Source organism: Nicotiana sylvestris, chromosome 8, assembly GCF_000393655.2.
Source record: "Nicotiana sylvestris chromosome 8, ASM39365v2, whole genome shotgun sequence".
NCBI classification, from domain to species: domain Eukaryota; kingdom Viridiplantae; phylum Streptophyta; class Magnoliopsida; order Solanales; family Solanaceae; genus Nicotiana; species Nicotiana sylvestris.
Genome location: NC_091064.1, coordinates 43,266,247 through 43,286,368, shown reverse-complemented (window position 1 = coordinate 43,286,368; position 20,122 = coordinate 43,266,247). Strand labels below are relative to the sequence as shown.

The window sequence follows — 20,122 nt, the reverse complement described above, 5'->3', positions numbered from 1 at the left end:
CAAAACGAGTAAAACCATTTAAGGAAAGGAATTGAATAAACACTTTGTGTAAAGCATGCAATTGAGGGCAAATACATAAAGGTTATTTAAGGACAGGGTTTTGATAGTACACGGTTTGTGCAAATTAGGTAAGGGAGTCAATTAATGGCCAGTAAATCACAAGGTGTGAGATTTGGTATGAATGAACCAAGTCAGAAAAGATGAAGAAGGGTTTTACTTAAGTCGAGTAACAGAGGAAATCAATAAAAGATGGAAAGATATCAATCAATCTATATTCAAAAAGAAGTTTGCACTAATTGCAAATTTGAAAACCATTTAGAGGAAAATTCATCATATATAAGGAGCATGTGAGCATGAAAGAAGACTGTAGTGTAAATTAGTAGAAAAAATCCACTGTAGAAGAGTTTAGCAAAATGACAGAGTCATATGAAAGCAAGGAATAGGTCTGAAAGAGTTAGGGGTTTTGAAATAAACCCTAAGTTCAATCAAATCACATAATCAAGCTTGGCGGAACCCCCAAATTCTAGGGTTTCCACATTGAATCAAGTACAGAGATGAGAAGGCAAATAGTTGAAACAGGCTTAGAGGTTTCAGAGTTGAAACCTCTTGCATGCTTCTTCCATTAACAAAAACTCATGAGAAAAACATGATAGCAAAGTAACATGCAGAGCACAGTAGAAGCACTCAAAAGAAAAACACTGATAGTAAAAGAAACATGCTTAAGAGATTTTTCGGAAGAAACTTAAACAGGGCTTAATAGAAGGAAAATAAGGAAACTTAAGAACTTAGCAGGAAAATACAGTAGGAGAAACATGCTGGAACATAGTAGAAGACAAAAAATATAAGAACACAGTAGAAAAGCATATGAGAGCATAGTGTGGAAAACATGGTAGAAGAACATACAAGCATGGAGTATATAAAACTTAGTAAAAGAACATACAAGAACGGAGTGTAAAAACTCAGTAGAAGAACATACAAGGTAGAAGGAAAACATAAAACGAAGTATAGGAAAATACACACAAAGGAAAAGGAAATGAAAGTCAGAGAAACACTTAAGCATTTTCAGAAAACCCTAGATCGGAAACGAAGCGTTTTTGAAAGTAATTTTTGAAAGAAAAGTTAGGGAAATCGTTTGAAAACTCAAGGAGAGCACAAATACACAACGGATCTAAGGAAATCGGAGAAAACCTCGAAGGGTTAGGGTTTCAAAAGAACCCTAGAAGTGAGATAAGCTTTGAAAGGTCACCAATCTGAGTCAGAGCGGTCGGAATCAGGCTCAAACCACCATGGTACGCCAGAGTAAAGCCGGAGATGGTCGTAGAACCTTGAATCGACAGAGGTCTGGGTGCAAACCTTCGAGGTCAGGCCTCGAATCTTCAGGTATCAGGCGTGTGGGAGCAAGAGAATGTGAGTATAAGACTCCCATAGCCTGAGAAGCCATGGATTCCGGTGGGTTTCAAGGTGGAGGTGGTGGTAAGAGGCGGTTAGGGTTTGGGAATGTTCGAGAGAGTTTGAGAGAGTTTGAAAGTTCAGAGGCGATTGGTTAGGTGAATTGTTTTAGGGTTAAAGGGTGTTGGTGGATGGGAGCTGGGCGGGTTGAATTAAACGGGTCAGGGTCGGGTAATTTAGAAATAGGGCCAGGTAATTTGAAATTAAAATTGGGGTTAATTGGGGAGGTTGATTTAGGCCAAAATCGAAATAGTTAGGGCTAGTATTTAAATAGCCACTTTTTCCCTTTTTATTTTATAAGAATAATAAAATGATTTCTGAAAACAAATTAAAGGTACTAATTTAATTAATAATACACAAATATTAAATTAAAAATACTGGGATCAATTTTGTAATTATGAAAACAATTTAATCTTAAAATAGGCTAAAATTGCAATTATATGCAATTTAAATTTTAAAATACTAAAAAAATTTGTAAAAATATGCAAATATTATTCCAGCTATATTTTAATATAAATATGAGAATCCAATAAGTGAATCACCCAAAAATAATAATTTTGGGGATAATTATTGGGTTTTTCTTGATAAAATAGGGCAGTAAATAGATTTAAAAAATCTATAAAAATTAAGAGAAAAATAGTAAACCTTGGGCCATACTTATATATACATATACCTACTATTTTGAAAGTTTTTTGCATATAAAAATATACAGGAAAAAATTGAGTATCAATAAGAGGCCTGCCTCTTCAACTCTCGGAGGTGGTGGGACCTCAGCTGCCTCATCATCATCATCATCATCATCAGATTCATCATCTGATTCATAAACATTCACCACCGGCTCTATCCCAATTCTGATTTTTCTTGCTAGGAATGGGGCTTTTAGTGGCAATTTCCCATCAACCCTAAGGTCTTCAGGGACTCTAGCTAGACGACACAACCTGGTGGCTAGAGAAGGGAAGTAGAAGCCTTTGAGTAACTCAAGTGATCTAATAAGCATCTCGTCATGGAGGAGCCTGGCCACATCAAAATCTTTGTGGGCCATGAAACAGTAGATCGCTGACACCCGTGATAGATTGACATCAGTCATGTTGCTGGAGGGCATTAGCCGACTGTTGATAATAGTTAGCCAACACTTGGCCTCCCAATTTAAAGACGGGGAGTTAAGTGTGATCCTGGGCTTATCCATATGTATTCTCTGTCTGGCACACAGATAGTTTCAAGAAGAGTTCCCTACAAGGCACTTGTTCGGCAAAAGTACGATAATCATCAGCTTCTCCCCTAAACACTAGCAGCCGGTATACCCTGCGGATGGTCTCCAGGGATGCATTTACCCGGGTATTGCGCACAGTAACAACCCCATTCTCATGTTCCGGGCAGTTAGCATAGAATTACCTTACCATCAGAATATTGGCCTCCTCCAGTACCCGGAAGAAGATGTCCAGTTGACACCTCCTCAACTCATTGAATATATTCGGGCATTCCACCTCTCAGGCTTCTCGGTCAATATGCACCTCATGTAGAAATTTCTTAGCAGCCTATGCATTGTATTTGTCCTCCGCCGGTTTGGAGACAAACCTAGTGCTGTCAAACTGTGGTGCACTGGCTTGTCCCTAGCTCTCGAGGAGCTTCCCGGTCCACTAGCGGAGGACCCGGTGTTGCATCTCTTCCTAGATGGATTCATTGTACCTCTCAACCAGAGAAAAGCCTATTAGTGAGTGTGTGACTATGGGTTGTTACTCAGACTTCACCACAACCATGTCACATTAGCCCTTATAACTCCATTAGGGCAATTTCCCAAACACCTTGTGGGCAAATCAATTTCTCCATACATATAGCCCATATGGATACATCAAAGCTTCCCCCAAATCACAAGTTCTACTACACCATTACACCCCACAACAATTAGTGTAATCACCCACAAACCTCCACCTTACAACCACATTATACACATAGCCCCTTCACCAGTACGTCTAAAAATGAATTTCAAAAGAAAACAGGAATAAAACTAACAAAAATCTACTAAAAATTACTACACAATTAAAAATCACTACGCAATTACTAATAATCATACAACTACACAAAATACAAAAAGAAAAGATAGGGAGAGGTGAGGCGCATACCTTGATGGAAGAAGGAGTGAGAGGAATGGAGATGGGGGAGTAGTATGAGTGAAGAAGAAGAAGAAGAAGAAGAAGAGAGGAGGGATTTTGGGGAGTTAGGGTTTAGAGAGAGAGACATTTGAGAGATAAAGAGGGGGGGTCGAGTGTTTTTGGGAGATTAAAGAATGGGGGGAGGTAGGAAATCTCTACAGCCCTTGAAGAGAATACTTCAACCACTCGAAATGGACCAGACCATCGTGACTTAAGCTTACCCGGGAATAACCTTAATCTTGAATTATAGAGCAGTACCATATCCCCGGGTTTGAAATATCGCTCAACAATGTTCTGGTCATGCAACCTCTTCATTCTTTCCTTGTACAACCTTGTGCTCTCAAAAGCAAGATGTCAGAACTCGTCAAGCTCATGCAATTTAGTGATTCTAGTTGTGCCCGCATCCTCAATGTCTAGGTTTAGTTATTTCAGTGCCCACTAAGCTTTATGTTCAAGTTCCACTAGCAAGTGGCAGGCCTTCCTGAACACCAACTTATATGGTGACATACCAATTGGTGTTTTAAAAGCAGTTCTATAAGCCTAGAGTGCATCATCTAGCTTTTTCGCCCAATCAATTCTTGTGGCATTGACAGTCTTGGTCAATACACTCTTTATATCTCTACTAGACACCTCTACCTGTCCACTAGTCTGCGGGTGATAAAGGGTAGCCACCTTGTGGTATACATCATACTTTTCTAGCAATTTCTCGAAGGCTCTATTAAAGAAGTGGGTGCCTTCGTCACTGATAATCGCTCTCGGGGTCCCAAAATGGGTGAATATGTTCTTCTTCAAAAATCCCACCACCACTCTTGCATCATTAGTGGGAAACACTACAGCTTCTACCCATTTGGACACGTAATCCACAGCAACAAGTATGTACTTATTGCCAAAGGAGATAACGAAGGGTCCCATGAAGTCAATCCCCCAGACATCATACACTTCCACCTCTTGAATCGGGTTCATGGGTATCTCATAGTGACAGAAAATGTTCCCGGTTCGCTGACCTCTGGTGCAATGGAGATTTGATTGTACTCTGAGTACCCATCCAGAAAATAGAAGTGTGACCTCCCTGCCAATCTATCTATAATCTGATCAATGAAGGGAAGTGGGAAGTGGTCTTTCCGGGTGGCCAGATTTAACTTTTTGTAGTCCATGCAAATTCTCCAGCCCGTGACGGTTCTTGTTGAAATCAGTTCATTGTTATCGTTTTTGATCATCGTCATGCCACCCTTCTTAAGCACACATTGCACTAGGCTAACCCGGCTGCTGTCAGAAATTGGGAAAATGATTCCCGCATCTAACCACTTTATCACTTCTTTATTTACCACTTCCTTCATCATTGGGTTCATCCTTCTTTGGTGTTCCTTGGAAGGTTTATGTCCCTTTTCCAGTAGAATTTTATGCATACAATAGGCGGGGTTGATCCATTAATTTCTTCCATGGTCCACCCAATGGTAGTCTTACACTCCTTGAGTACTTGCAAGAGTTATTGTGCGTGCACATCTAACAAACTAGATGAGATAATAACAGGTAATGTGGAGTTAGGTCCAAAGAACTCGTACCTTAGAAGGGCGGGTAGTGGCTTCAATTCTAGCTTTGGTGGTTCTTCGATGGATGGCTTGGCTGGAGGAGTTTCTCTATTTTCTAAGTGCAAGGTCTCAAATTCAAGAGTTCTATCCCAGAACCATCTGCCCTCTAATGCCAGCACCCATTCTGCCAGTTCTTCTCCATTCACCCCATCTAAAATCATCAGACATACAGCAAGAGGGTCCTCAATAGTCAGCATCTTATCATCAGTTTCTACAATTATATCCACGGAATCAATAAGAGAGCAATTGGCGAATTCACTTGGTCGCCTCATAGATTTCTGCACATTGAATGTTATCTCTTCATCGTTCAATCTCATCTTGAGCTCCCCAGTCTCACAATCAATGAGAGACCTCCCAGTGGCCAAGAACGACCTTCCCAAAATTATGGGAATTTCTTCATCCACCTTGCAGTCTAAGATCACAAAATCTGTAGGGAACACAAATTTCCCAACCTGAATCAACACATCATCCAGGATACCAGAGGGTCTTTTTACAGTCCTGTTAGCCAGCTGCAACAACATAGAGGTGGGTCTAGCTCTTCTAATCCCTAGCCTCTTATAAATCGCTAGGGGTATAAGATTTATGCTGGTCCCTAGATCACAAAGTGCCTTAGCAAAAGCAAAATTACCAATAGTGCATGGAATTGTAAAGATCCCTAGGTCAGATAGCTTCTCCATAATTGGTCTAGTCACCACTGCACTGCAGGTCTGAGTAAGAGTTATCATGGCCAAGTCTTGGAAATCGAATTTTCGAGACATTAAGTCCTTCATCATTATTGCATACCTAGGAATCTCTTTCAAAACATCTATCAATGGAATATTTACCTGGATTTGTTTCAGCATCTCCAAGAATTTCTTGTATTGCTCCTCTTTTTAGTACTTAGCCAGCCTCTTAGCAGGTTAGACCAATTAACCTGCTGCATCATTGCCTCAAGTCTAGCAAACCTATCTTCCTGCCATCCACCATGCTGTTGTTGAGGAGGGTGATACCCCTGTTGTTTATTTTGATTGTTATATCCCTGTGGCCTTGGTTAAGGTGCCATATTTTTAGGAGGTCTCATACCTCCCATGTTCCCATTGTTGAACTGTGGCTGGCCTGGCCTGTACGGCTGATTTTGCTGGCCCCAATTCTGACCACCCTGTCTCTGGCCTCCATAATTAGACACATAGTTCATGTTTTCAGGGTAGTGATGATGAACATGTTCTGCATTCCACTGGTTACCAATTGGCTGACTAATGCAAGATGTGCACAAGCCCCCATTGGTAGTATCTACAATGTGTACCTGTTGCTTCTGCCCTAACTCTTCCACTTTTTTGGTGAGGATACTCATCTGTGTCAATAAGGTGGCCATATTTTCAGCCATAGAGTTGGATGGATATAAGGGAACTAATTGTACCACTGGAGTGATAGGTGCATTCCTGGTTGTCCATCCTGAATTCTGTGCCATCTTGTCAAGCAGACTCTGGCCTTCTCTCCATGTTTTGCTAAAAAATGCTCTACCAGCTGAAGCATCAACAATGTTCTTTACGCTATATGACAATCCCATGTAAAATTGTTGTCCCAACATCAGATATGGAATACCATGGTGCGGACATATAACCAGCATCCCTTTGAATCGTTCCCATGTTTCATGTAGTGTCTCCATTGGTCTCTGTTTGAAACTCAAAATTTTATCAATTTGTTGAGCAGTCTTGTTGGGTGGGTGGAACTTGTTCACGAATTGCTTGACTAACTCCTCCCAAGTTGTTATGGAATTAATGGGGAGTTAGTTTAGCCAGGTTTGGGCAGCTCCTGTTACTAAGAATGAAAATAATAATAGATTGATTGCTTCCGGAGTTACGTTGGGTTGCCTTTGGGTTGTGCAGATTGACAGGAAATTCTTCAAGTGATGTTGAGGATCTTCGACTTGTGTCCCCGAAAATAGTCCCTTGTTTTAAAACAAGTGCATCATGTTGTTCGTGATTTGGAATGATTCAGCTTGTATCTACGGGACTAAAAGTGTTGTGGCCAGATTTTTGGCTGTGGGTTGTGCCCAGTCATAGAGAGTAGCCTATGGCACAAGAGGTGCCACTGGCGCTATTGGTACAGCTGGGTCTACTTCGTGATCCCCCATGTCCGATTCGAATTGTTCAGTTGTTTGTTGTTGTTTGTTTTTCCGGTTGGCCCGATTCAAGGCCTTGAAAACTCTCTCGGGATCTGATAATGCTTCAAATACTTCACCAGTTCTCGATGAGTTTCTAGGCATGCACCTATACAACCAAGTCAACAAACGTTACAATTTCAATGTAAAGATTGGGTAAAGAGAAAACTGACTACACTAAGAATTTTTGTACTTCTTTCAATTGTAATTAATAACACCGTTAAGTCCCCGGCAACGGCGCCAAAATTTGATCACGCCCAACTATGCCTTATAAAAGACACGCGGACGTTGCAAATATAATCTGAGTATTTATCCAAGCGTCGAACCCACAAGGAATTAACCTATCAATTACTCTTGTTAGACTTACTAAATTCTACGGTATCAACTTCCCAAACGTTGTAAATAACAGTTGATGTTATTTCTACTAACTACGAATGAATGTAAATAGGCAACTGAAAACCAACTATGATTGAGTTGTAAACAATTAAGAGAAGGTTCTAAGGTTATGATTTCCCCTATTGATGGAATCCCTTCCGGTTATATTTCACATAGATTCACCCAATAATCTCTATCAATCATGAGCACTCTTATTATCGTAAATCTCTCCCGAGTAATCACGACAATTTACTAGACGCACTTCCCCGAGTTGTGCTAGCTAGCTTTATTTATTACAGCTCACTTTAGATTACACCCAAGGCTTCGTTATCCCTAATCCCACCTTTAAACCCTCAACTATTAATCCCTCGTATACTTTGGGAGTGGTGTTGTTCAATAATTACCTAAATATGCACTCTCTTCCAAGTTATGCACACTAAATAGGCATAGCTAATTGAGGATCCTGTCAATTAACTACAACAAGAACCTAGTTGAAAAAATAAAGATTAAACTGGGCAAACTAAATTAACATAACAAGAAGTTCATCCTTCAATAGGTTCAATCAAAACCCTAGACTAGGAAATTAGCTACTCATGACAAAACAAGATAAAACTACGAAATTATTCATAATGGGTAATTGTAATAATCAAGAGAAGATAGAAGAATTCTAATGCTTTATTACTCCTCTCACACTTGTTCTTGCCTCTAAAGTAGTCTAAAAACAAGCTTAAACATGTTTTAGGCGAGCTTCTAAAGTTTATAAGGGTTTGGAACAAATTTTCCCCGATTTACACTTTGGTCCCCAAACTTTCTGGCACGTGAACAATTCACCGCAGTCGCGGCAAGACCGCAGCTCGACCGCGGTGAACGCTGAACATTCTGCCTCGAACACTTAATCAGTCGCAGTTCCACCGCAATCACGGTGGATTTCACTCAGTCCATTTTTGCTTCTTTGTACTCAGGTACTTCTTGATTTGGGCATTTTCTTCACATTATTGCCTCCAAAACACTCTGTAGTGCTTCCTCACTTAGAATATTCCCTGTGAAGCACAAGAACACCATTTAGAGCATTTTGTTATCTATTTATCTATAAAACAACAATAAAGCATGGTAATATTAAGGTGTAAATATCATCTATATGGCCTAATATCACTACGGCGTGCAGTCCGATCCAACATGCCGCTGCGGCGTGCAGCCCGATCCATATACATACATACATATATATATATATATATATATATATATATATATTGTTGCAGCGTGCAACCCGATCCATAAATATATAATCCTCACAACCAGGCCCTCGACCTCTCTCAGTCATTAACCTCACTATCAGACCCTCGGTCTATCTCAGTCAATACCCTCATAATCAGACCCTCGGTCAATCTCAGTCATCAACCTCACAATCATTCGGACCATCAGTAAACAAGGAACTCAGCCCAAACGATTTTTACATTTTCAGAAGTAAAGTGATAAAACTAGATTTAAAAAATAAACAGGTAAAACATGACTAAGAATATGTTTTCAAAACAAATAAAGTGAGGAATAATGTAAAAATGCCTCTAAGGGTCTCAACAGGTCGGTACAAGGCCCCAAACACGGCATACAGCCCAAAATATAATATCAATCTCTAAAATATGGAATATCATAAGATTTCAAATCAAATACGCGACTTAACAATCGTACGGGACGGACCAAGTCATAATCCCCAATGGTACACGACTCCACACTTGTCATCTAGCATGTGTGTCACCTCAAAATAGCACAACAATGTGAAATCCGGGGTTTCAAACCCTCAGGACAGTATTTACAATCATTACTTACCTTGATCCGGTCCAAACTCTAGCCCGCGCTACCTTTGCCTTCACGAATCGACTTCCGAATGCTCCAAATCTAGCCACAATCAGAGAGAACAAAGCTCACTCAAAAATACCCAATTTATATCAAAAATCCCGAAATTACTCAAACCCGGATACCGGCCCCACGTCTCGGATTCCGATAAATTTTACATCAATAGGTTCCTTATCCTCTCATGAGTCTATACATACCAAGAACATCAAAATCGGACCTCAAATGGCCCTTTAAATTTCCAATTTACACTCTCCAAATTGAAGTCCTAATTCCCCAATTTTAGCCCTTAAATTCCATTAATCATCACTCTAATCGGTGAAATAATAGCATAGGAACGAGTTTTAGGTCCAAATTCCTTACCTCAATGAAGTTAACTTGAAAACCCTCTTTCAAATCGTCCAAAAAGCTCCAAAGCCGAGATAAAAATGGTGAAATTAGCTAAAATTCGTGAAGGCCACAATTTATACCTTCTGCCTAGACATTTTCGCATCTACGGCCCAATACCCGCTTCTGCGGTACCGCATTTGCGGTCATTCATCCGCTTCTACGAAAATCACTTACCCAGCCAAAACTCGCATCTGCGATCCATCTTCTGCACCTGCGCCTTCACAAGTGCGGTTCATCAACCGCATCTGCAGTCCCTACCTTCCTAGGCATTTCCGCTTCTGCGACCTCCCTTATCGCACCTGTGGCATCGCACCTGCAGTCCCCAATCCGCAGGTGCGGAAATACTAGAAGCAGCAAATCCAGCAGTTGCAACAAGGTTTCAAGCATCCCGTCAACCATCCGAAATCACTCCGAGGCCCCCGGGACCTCAAAAAAAATACAAACATATCCTAATACCTTATTCGAACTTGTACCAATCTTCAAAACACCTCAAACAACATCAAATCAACCAAAACACGTCGGATTCAAGCCAAACTTTCTAAAATCTTCCAAATTTTTCTTTTGATCAAACATCCAACCAAACCACGTTCGAATGACTTGAAATTTTGCACACACATCCCAAATGACACAACGGAACTACTGCAACTTCTGGAATTCCATTCCGACCCCTATATCAAAATCTCACCTATCAACCGGAAAACGTCAAAATCTCAATTTCGCCAATTCAAGCCTAAACCTTCCACGTACTTCCAAAATGCATTCCAATCACGCTCTTAAGTCCCATATCACCTAACGGAGCTAACCAAATTATAAAAATTCCGATCCGAGATCATATACCGACAAGTCAAATCTTGGTAAAAGTTTTCAAATTTCAAGCTTCAAACTGAGAACTGTTCTTCCAAATTCATTCTGATTACCCTGAAAACCAAAACCAACGATTTACATAGCTCATAATACATCACACGGGATAAGTCATACCCGAAAAATGGCAAACAAAGTGCAAAATCTCAAAATAACCAGTCGGGTCATTACACTTGTCTTTGTTTATGTGGCTGGCGGCTTTTAGTTGCAAATTTTTTTGTTTAAATTTATGACTTTGCATAGCCTAAAAAAAGTTGGAATCTTTGCCTAACCAAATAAACATTCATAGGCTAGTTTGCTTGGCCATAAATAACACTAGTTGTTTACCGTGAAAATGGTAATAACAATTAAATTTGTTAATAGGACTCTATAAATACGTGATCTATTTTTATGCTAATTGTTAGGGCAGTTGATGCTAGGCGTATGTAGATAAGAGATGAAATGCGAGCTAAAACAAGGTTATAATCAAACCGAAGGTCTTGTTATCCGGTCTCGGACAGACCGATGAGGGGCCTCGAGGTCGATGTTTGGGCTCGAGTTCGAGCTATCGGGGATAACCGGGAAGGGAATAACAGTTAGAATATAATTAAAGAAGGCTCTTTATGGCCAATATCAAGAAATAAATGAAGAACAAGTATGAAAGCAATAAATGAGAGAGGTAATCTCGAGCGTGCAGGTTAGAGAGAAGAGAGAGAGAGTTGTTATTGATCTTATATGGAATAGTTGGAGTCACTTGCTTAAAGAGTGTTAATGATTCCCCTTTTATAAGAGGGAGAATACAAACTTAGTACAAGATACGTTGAGTGATAAAGTAAGCGGGATGGGACAGCTAACTAGCTTCATGACGTATACGCAGACCAACGTTGGGCTGTCCAGGTAGACTTAATCGGCTCCGGATACATTCTTCGGAAGCCTCACATGGTCGTCGGGGTCTCGGCCAACATTATCCCCAGGCCTGGTGTCGACAGATCTTGAGGGAAGTACCCGGCTCGAGGTCTCGAGCCTCCGAGGCGACCTCCTGAAGCACTTTGTCAATGAGAAATTGGTCCCCCCGATTTCACCGTACACGCTAGTCAATTTTCCCGCGCAAAATTTGGTAAATTTAGAAATATCCTTTTCATAAATTTAGTCAAGTTATACAGAAGAAATAACTTTTTCATGTTAATAAAAGAAAGTCTTTTGAAGGTATATATGTGTGTGTTTGGGTGTGGGGAGGGGGGAAGGTGTGAGCATATATATGTACAAATGTGTGATTTACATGATAAGTAGGTATTTTTATTTATCATTGTGCAAATATAATGCATCCTGCATAAATTCATTAAAGAAGCTTTTCTAAGATAGTATAGTTGATCTATCTGAAATCATTAATTGAGACATTATAAAGACAAAAAGATCATGCGAAGCTAAGTTTCATTGGTGACATGGGATTCTTGATGCTTGTAAGGATTTTTAAAAGGTGAATTTCATCATTAAACTACTAATTACCATACAAATAAAAGTATTTATTTCTTTCTTTTGTATATTAATAGTAAAGTTGCACAAATGAAATATATACTCTTTTAGTTAGCAGCAAAAAGTCTTCTTAGGCAACAAACCGAGCTAGTAGTATGCGGTTATGTGTAATAGTTACACCAGCAATAATCTTTTCTGCTTCCTTGTTCTTCCTCACTATCAAGAGTAGATGCCCTGTAATTATTCTGTCGCTCTTGTTATCACGAACTTCATCCCAAATATCAATTCCACCTCCTATAACCATTCATCAGAAATTAAGTTGAAGAACTATATTATAGAAATTATATCTAGACCAGGAACAATAATAAGATAAATGAAGATATAGGAAAAAACATCAAAAAATTGTGTAAAAAGATAAATAGGATTCCTTGTTTGTAAGATATGCCACCTCACCTACCCAAGGTCCGTCAACTATTTATATAGATAGATAGATTTTAATATTTGCAAATACTAGTTTCATCGTTAGTTTATGTAAATAATAAAGTTTAATATTTGAAATACCGATGAAATATTAGAAAACTTTTTTATGATGTATTTCAACTGAAATAATATTTTTAAATCATATATCATTAAAAAATCAAGTAATATTAATATATCTAAAATACAACTGAATCAGCTTTCAAATTTTCTTTTTTCAATCATAATTTTATATACTTTTTGCCAATTTCAATCGAATATTATCCAAACAATAGTCAACCACTAGCCTAAATTCAATGATAAAATAGAGTGAAAATTATTTTTCTTAATGTCAATACATTTTTCCGTCGTTTCTTTTTCTTTTTCTTTTTCTTTATCATTTTGAAATTAAAACCCATAGTCCATTGAATGATTCAATGAATAAATTTCACTTACGTATACGGGTAAAAAACAGGACTGACACACACTCCGATTTCCCGGTGGCTCAAACGAAGCAAGGACGGGACTACATGGGATCGGATTCAAAGCTGGGAACTTCTCGTACTAAGGCCCGAACGGAGTGCTCGCCACCAGGCCAGATAAGACAACACTTTCCCGAACCCGGAATGAGCTCCGAGACTTCGGAAAGCATGGTAACGGTTGCACACGACAAACAGAGGGTCGTGATATCCGCACCCCGCAGGATATCACGGCGCAGATCGTGCCCGATGTCGGCAGCGAATTAGTAATTGACGATAAAGGATGATTTTTACCTTTTTTAGAATTGTACCAAGGATGACACTCTCCTACTATATAAAGGGAAATGTTCTTCAAGATAAGACACATTGTAACACACATATCAAAGAAATACAAATCTATTTCTCAGCTTCCTAGCTATTGAAAGGCTCTTATATTAATTGTTATTATTCATATATATATATATATATATATATATATATATATATATATATATATATATATATATATATATTCAAATTAAGGGTCCAGTCAAAGGACAAAACTATTGTTCAGCTTAAATTCGAACCCGTCCTTAACGTCACAACTGGTTTGGTTATTCATTTTATCTTTAACTCGTTTATCTAACATTCATGATTATTTATGTTGAATCTATCCATATATCCTTAAAACCGTATATAAATTTAATTATTATCCGTTATAAGGGTAAACAGTTTGACGCCCACCGTGTGGCTAAGGATAATAGTGGTGGTTTGATACAAATATCCATAACACACTCTATTTTAGGCTTGTTCTTTGAGATCTCAATTTCAGGTTAGCTTTAAAATGTCAAATTCTTAGTGTGCTCACTTGAATGTTGAGCCTAAGTTTTGCCATCATGGCAAAAACAACAATCTGGTGCATAACAATGAGGTACCCTCAGCTGATCCCAACGGAGTCCCAGTCGCCGATCCAATCGACGCTAATTCACAGGTTGCTATCAACGTCAACCTACCAATTGACCCCGAAAACAACGTTCGTGGAGGTCCCCGACCAACAGTTCGAGAAATGCATGAAGGCAAAGGCAATGGGGTAAGTTTGCGGCTAATCTTCAAAATATTCGAGGCTCAATAGGCGGTGATAGCGCGGCTACAGAATCAAGGCCCCCTTGCAGGATAGAGCCCGAGCGGTCCTAGGAGAGCACTCGAAGAAACGAACAAACCGCCGAGAGGTCGGGTGAAGCTGAGCCTAGGGCCAACCCTGAGATAATTAAAATGCTTGAAGCATTGACGAAGTGGGTGGAATCAGGTGAGAAGAAAATTGAGGCCAACCACAAGAAGATGGAGACATATAATTCCAGGGTCGATCAAATCCCGGAAGCTCCTCCGATATTAAAAGGACCGGATCCCAAAAAGTTTATCCAAAAGCCTTTCCCTCCGAACGTTGCACCAAAGCCAATCCCGAAGAGGTTTCGTACGCCCGATATTCCAAAGCACAACGGAACCATAGATCCAAACAAGCATGTGACCTGCTATATATGTGCCATAAAGGGGAACGACTTGTAAGATGACGAAATCGAGTCGGTTTTGCTAAAGAAGTTCGGGGAAACTCTATCAAAAGGAGCAATGATATGGTATCACAACTTACCCCCAAATTCTATTGATTCATTTGCTATGCTTGTAGATGCTTTTATGAAGGGACATGTCGGGGCCATCAAGTTCGAAAGCAGAAAATCGTACCTTCTCAAAGTTAAACAAAGAGATAATGATATGCTTAGGAAGTTCGTATCGAGGTTCCAGATGGAATGAATGGACCTGCCTACGATTGCCGATGATTGGGCCGTTCAGGAATCCACTCAAGGACTTAACCCCCGAAGCTCATTGGCTTCGCAGTAGCTTAAACAAAATTTGGTAGAGTATCCGGTAGTAATCTCGACCGACATCCGTAATAGATACCAGTAAAAAATCAGAGTCAAGGACAACTAATGTGGAGCCCCTTTTGGGTCCTTTTATCCCGTTAGAACCGACGTAAGGTCTAAGAGAACCATCGATCATGAACCAAGAACGTTCCAAGATAGGTATCAACCATATAGCGGAGATCAAAAGGGAAATGGGTCTAGGCGTCACCCTACAAGGAATGCAAAGAGAAGCGATTGAGGGCCAAATAGCCGAGGTCTAATGAGCAAAAATGGTTTCGATAGGCCGCCCGGAACCAGGGTAGAAACAAGATTGTCAGAATATAACTTCAACGTCGATGCTGCCAATATCGTATAAGAAATTGGGCGCATAATGGACACCATGTGGTCTCCACCATTGTAGTCCGACCATACCCAGAAAGATCCTGACTTGATGTGTAAGTATCACGACACTCATGGCAACATGACCGAGGATTGCCGGCAATTGAGAGAAGAAGTTGCCCGATTTCTTAATAATGGGAACCTACAAGAATTACTAAGTGATCGAGCCAAAAATCACTTCAAAATTAGGGACATCAACATGATCATTAGAGGGGTCGACGTCCCTCAAGGGCCAATGATACAAAACACTAAAGTATCCGTCAAGAGGGAAAAGCGCACCTGAGATTACTTCTCGGAGGGAACCATTTCGTTCAGCGATGAGGATGCCGAGGGCGTCGTACAACCTCATAATGATGCACTGCTAATATTTGTACTTATCAATAAATCTCGAGTTAAACATGTGTTGATAGATCCAGGTAGCTCGTCCAACATCATTAGATCCAGGATCGTAGAGTAATTAGGGTTAGATGATCAAATAGTGTTGGCAATTCGGGTGTTGAACGGATTTAACATGGCATGCGAAACTACTAAAAGGGAAATAGCATTGCCAGTGAATAGCACGGGGACGATTCAAGAGACAAAATTCTACCTGATCGAAGAGGACATGAGGTACAATGCCCTATTGGGAAGGATATGGCTTTATAACATGAGGACCGTACCCTTAACCCTATACCAGATACTGATGTTCCCTACACTAGGAGGAATCAAGACGGTCTACGGAGAGCAGTCAGCCGCAAAAGAAATGTTCGCAGTCAATGATTTGATCTCGGTGCCTGTGGTCTCGGCATCTAAAACATGGAGCCGACTAGGAAGGAAGAAATTAATTAGCAATCATCGATATTAGCCCCGAATGAACCGGGAGAACGAGGAGTAGGCGAGGAGGATGATTATGGATTTCCTAGATCATTCATAGCTCCTGATGACTCTAATGCCACCAAATGTACGGTCGAGGAGCTAGAGCAAGTCATATTGATCAAGCACTTACCTGATCGGAAGGTATACCTAGGCACGGGTTTAACTCCCGAAGTCAGGAAAACCCCATTGAATTTCTTATAGCTAACATAGATTGTTTTGCTTTGTCCTATCTTGACATGACAGGGAACCTGCCGGAAGTAACCGCTCATAAGCTGAGATTGGACAGGAAGATTTTTCAGGTTAAACGGAAGAGGAGGCCACAGTCTGAGGACAAGCATGCATTCATCAAGGATAAGGTATCCAAACTCCTCAAAATAGGATCCATTCGGGAAGTTAAGTACCCAGATTGGTAAGCTAACATAGTGGCAGTACCTAAAAAAGGAACTAAGCTAAGAATGTGTGTAGATCACAAAGATCGGAACAAGGCATGCCCTAAGAATTCTTTTCCTTTGCCTAATGTCAATTAGATGATTGACACTATAGCCGAGAACGAGATACTAAACTTTCTCGATGCCTATTCCGAGTACAAACAAATTCGGATGGACCCGAGCAACTAAGAAAAGGCTTTTTTAATCACTAAATTCAACACCTATTGTTATAATGTAATGCCATTTGCATTAAAGAATGCTAGTGTCACCTATCAACGCCTAGTAAACCGAATATTTGAAGGGCAAATAGAAAAATCAATTGAAGTTTATATTGAGGACATGTTAGTCAAGTCCCTGCGAGCAGAAGACTATTTGAGACATTTACAGGAAACCTTCGACATATTGAAGAAATACAATATGAAGCTGAACCCAAAAAAGTATGCATTCATGGTCAGATAGGGCAAATTCCTCGGGTTCATGGTAAGTAATCGAGGGATCAAGATTAATCCCAAAAAAATCAAATCCATAGAAGACATCATCGTGGTGGACAACATCAAAGTCGTTCAAAGACTGATCGGGCGAATAGCCGCCATGGGTCGGTTCATATCAAGGTCCTCAGACATAATACATTGGTTCTTCTCGCTGTTCAAGAAGAAGAATAACTTTTCCTGGACCTCGGAATGCCAACAAACTTAAGAAGAGCTCAAACGGTACGTATCGAGTCTGCACCTACTATACACTTTGAAGGCGGACGGACAGTTATACCTTTACTAGGTGGTTTTCAAGGAAGTGGTGAGTAAAGTCTTAGTCTGGGAAGAGGAAGGTATGCAATTTCCTATCTACTATGTCAGTAGAACTCTAGGCGAGGCTCAAACAAGGTACACCCACCTAGAAAACTTGGTGCTCGTTTTGCTAAGCGCCTCCCGAAAATTAAAACTGTACTTTCAATGTCACCCCATATGTGTCGTAACATCTTAGCCACTGAGGAACATCATGCACAAACTCGAGCTCTCAAGCCAGTTATCCATATGGGCCGTCGAAATCAACAGGAACAATATCGGGTATAGACCCCGAACTGCCGTCAAATCTCAAATTTTGGTAGACTTTGTGGTGATTACCTCGGGGATCTAGACCCTTTTTCCGGATGGTGCCTCAAATGCAAAGGGGTCCGAACTCAGCATCGTGTTGAAACCACCTATGGAGAGTGTAATTAGGCAATTTATTAGAACTATGAAATTGAATAACAATGAGGCCGAGTATGATGCCATGATTGCAGGTCTCAAATTGGCTAAAAGCCTTGGGGCCGAGGTGATCGAAGCCAAGTGCAGCTCCCTCCTCATGGTAAATCAAGTCAATGTAACATTCGAAGTGAAAGAGGAACGGATGCAAAGGTACTTAGACAAATTATAGGTAATGCTCCATCAATTCACGTAATGGACCCTACAACACGAGATCAAAACAATGAGGCCGATGCTCTGGCTAACTTGGGGTCGTCGGTTGATGTCAATGAGTTCAACTCAGGAATAATAGTACAACTCATAAAATCGGTGATAGAAGAAGGTAGCGCCAAAGTAAACTCAACGAGTTTTCTTGGGATTGGAGAAACAAGCACATAGATTACTTGACGACTCGAAAATTGCCCTTGGATCCCAAAGAATCAAAAGCTATACATACCAAGGCTGCTAGATTTAGCTTAATCGAAGGGACATTGTTTAGGAGAACATTCGACAGTCCACTAGCCAGGTGCTTGGGGCCAGGAGATACTGCATACTCCTTGAGAGAAGTTCACGAAGGCACTAAAGGAACCACTCGGGGGAAGAATCTTAGGTCAGAAATTAATTAAGGCCGGCTACTACTGGACCGAAATGGAGAAGGATAGGAAGTACTTCGTGCAAAAATGCGACAACTGCCAGGGACACGCCGTGATGATCTATCAAACCAGGAGAACTACTCCACTCGGTCTTGTCCCTGTGGCCATTTATGAAGTGGAAAATGGATATCGTTAGTCCCCTATCGTGGGCACCCAGTAAGGCTCAATTCATACTATTCATGATCGATTTTTTTTCCAAATGGGTCGAAGTTTCAGCGTTCAAAAAGGATCGGGATAAGGAAGTCATTGACTTCATCTGGGGCCATATAATATGTCAATTCGGGCTACTGTCCAAAGTCCGTTTCGATAATGGGAGACAATTCATCGACATCAACGTAAATAAAATCTTCAAAGATCAGAAGATTAACAAGATACTATCAACACCTTACCACCCTAGTGGTAACAGACATGTAGAATAAATGAATAATACCATACTTCAAAACCTGAAAATGAGGTTGACCGATGCTAAGGGAAAATGGAAGGAAATCCTGCCCGAAGTCCTATGGGCATGACGTATGACCTTAAAGTCTAGTAACAGGGCCACCCCATTTTTGTTGGTCTACGGGACCGAAGCCTTAATACCAGTCAAAGTGGGAGAACCAAGCCTCATGTTCCAATATTCAACTGGAGAGTCACATGGCGAGGCCATGATCACGAGCCTGGAACTACTGGATGAAAGGCGTGAGGCTGCCCTAGTCCGATTGGCCGCCAAGAAATAGCGGATAGAAAGATACTAAAAATAAGAACCAACCTTTGACACTTCAATATTGGGGAATTGGTGTTGAACAAAGTAAAATTATACACCTAGAGCCCGAACGAGGAGAAGCTGGGACTGAATTGGGAAAGATAGTATCGAGTCGTCGGAATTACTGACAAAGGCTCATACAAACTCGTAGCAGGAAACAGGGTCCAACTACCGAACAACTGGAATGTGACACACTTAAAGCGGTACTACTGCTAAGGTACGATATCAATTACTCTTTAATCATGTTATGAATCGGACTAACACTTGCAGGCAACAGCCATGAATGGACGTGGCTATTAGGTCTGAAAGCACACATTGCACACTTTTTCCAATGAACCTATTTTGTCCCAAAATGGATTTTTTGGCAAGGTTTTTAATAAGGGAACAATAAAATGTGCTAACTTAGATTCGACAACCGGTCTCAAGCCGCAGTTAATGATCATTCACTTCATGTCAATAGTATCCTATCCCTCTCTATCTCGACCTCGAATACCGGGGGCCATTACCCATGGATTAAGGTATTTAGTAAGAAAAAAAGAAAAACCATGTATGCTACAAGCTAAGGCTTAGTGGTTAGGATTCACTATAAGGGTCAAACGGTCGTATGAACTTTGCTAACATAGTCCACTCTAGCCATGATACAAGTTTTTATGCGCTTTTGATCATGTACTTTACATACTAAGAAATAAAATAAAGTTCTGCCTTACTACTACACATTTTCTTGCCTCTTAAATTCTATATCCTAAGAGCCCACATGCTAGC

The 20,122-nt window shown here is 40.4% G+C and overlaps 1 non-coding gene across 1 annotated transcript; it reads left to right on the top strand.

The window, feature by feature from the left end:
- The first annotated feature begins 6,765 nt into the window (after positions 1–6,765).
- Positions 6,766–6,872, top strand: LOC138876653 (small nucleolar RNA R71). The gene has a single exon (XR_011401995.1). It is a non-coding gene; the product is annotated as a small nucleolar RNA R71 (small nucleolar RNA).
- The last annotated feature ends 13,250 nt before the right edge of the window (positions 6,873–20,122 follow it).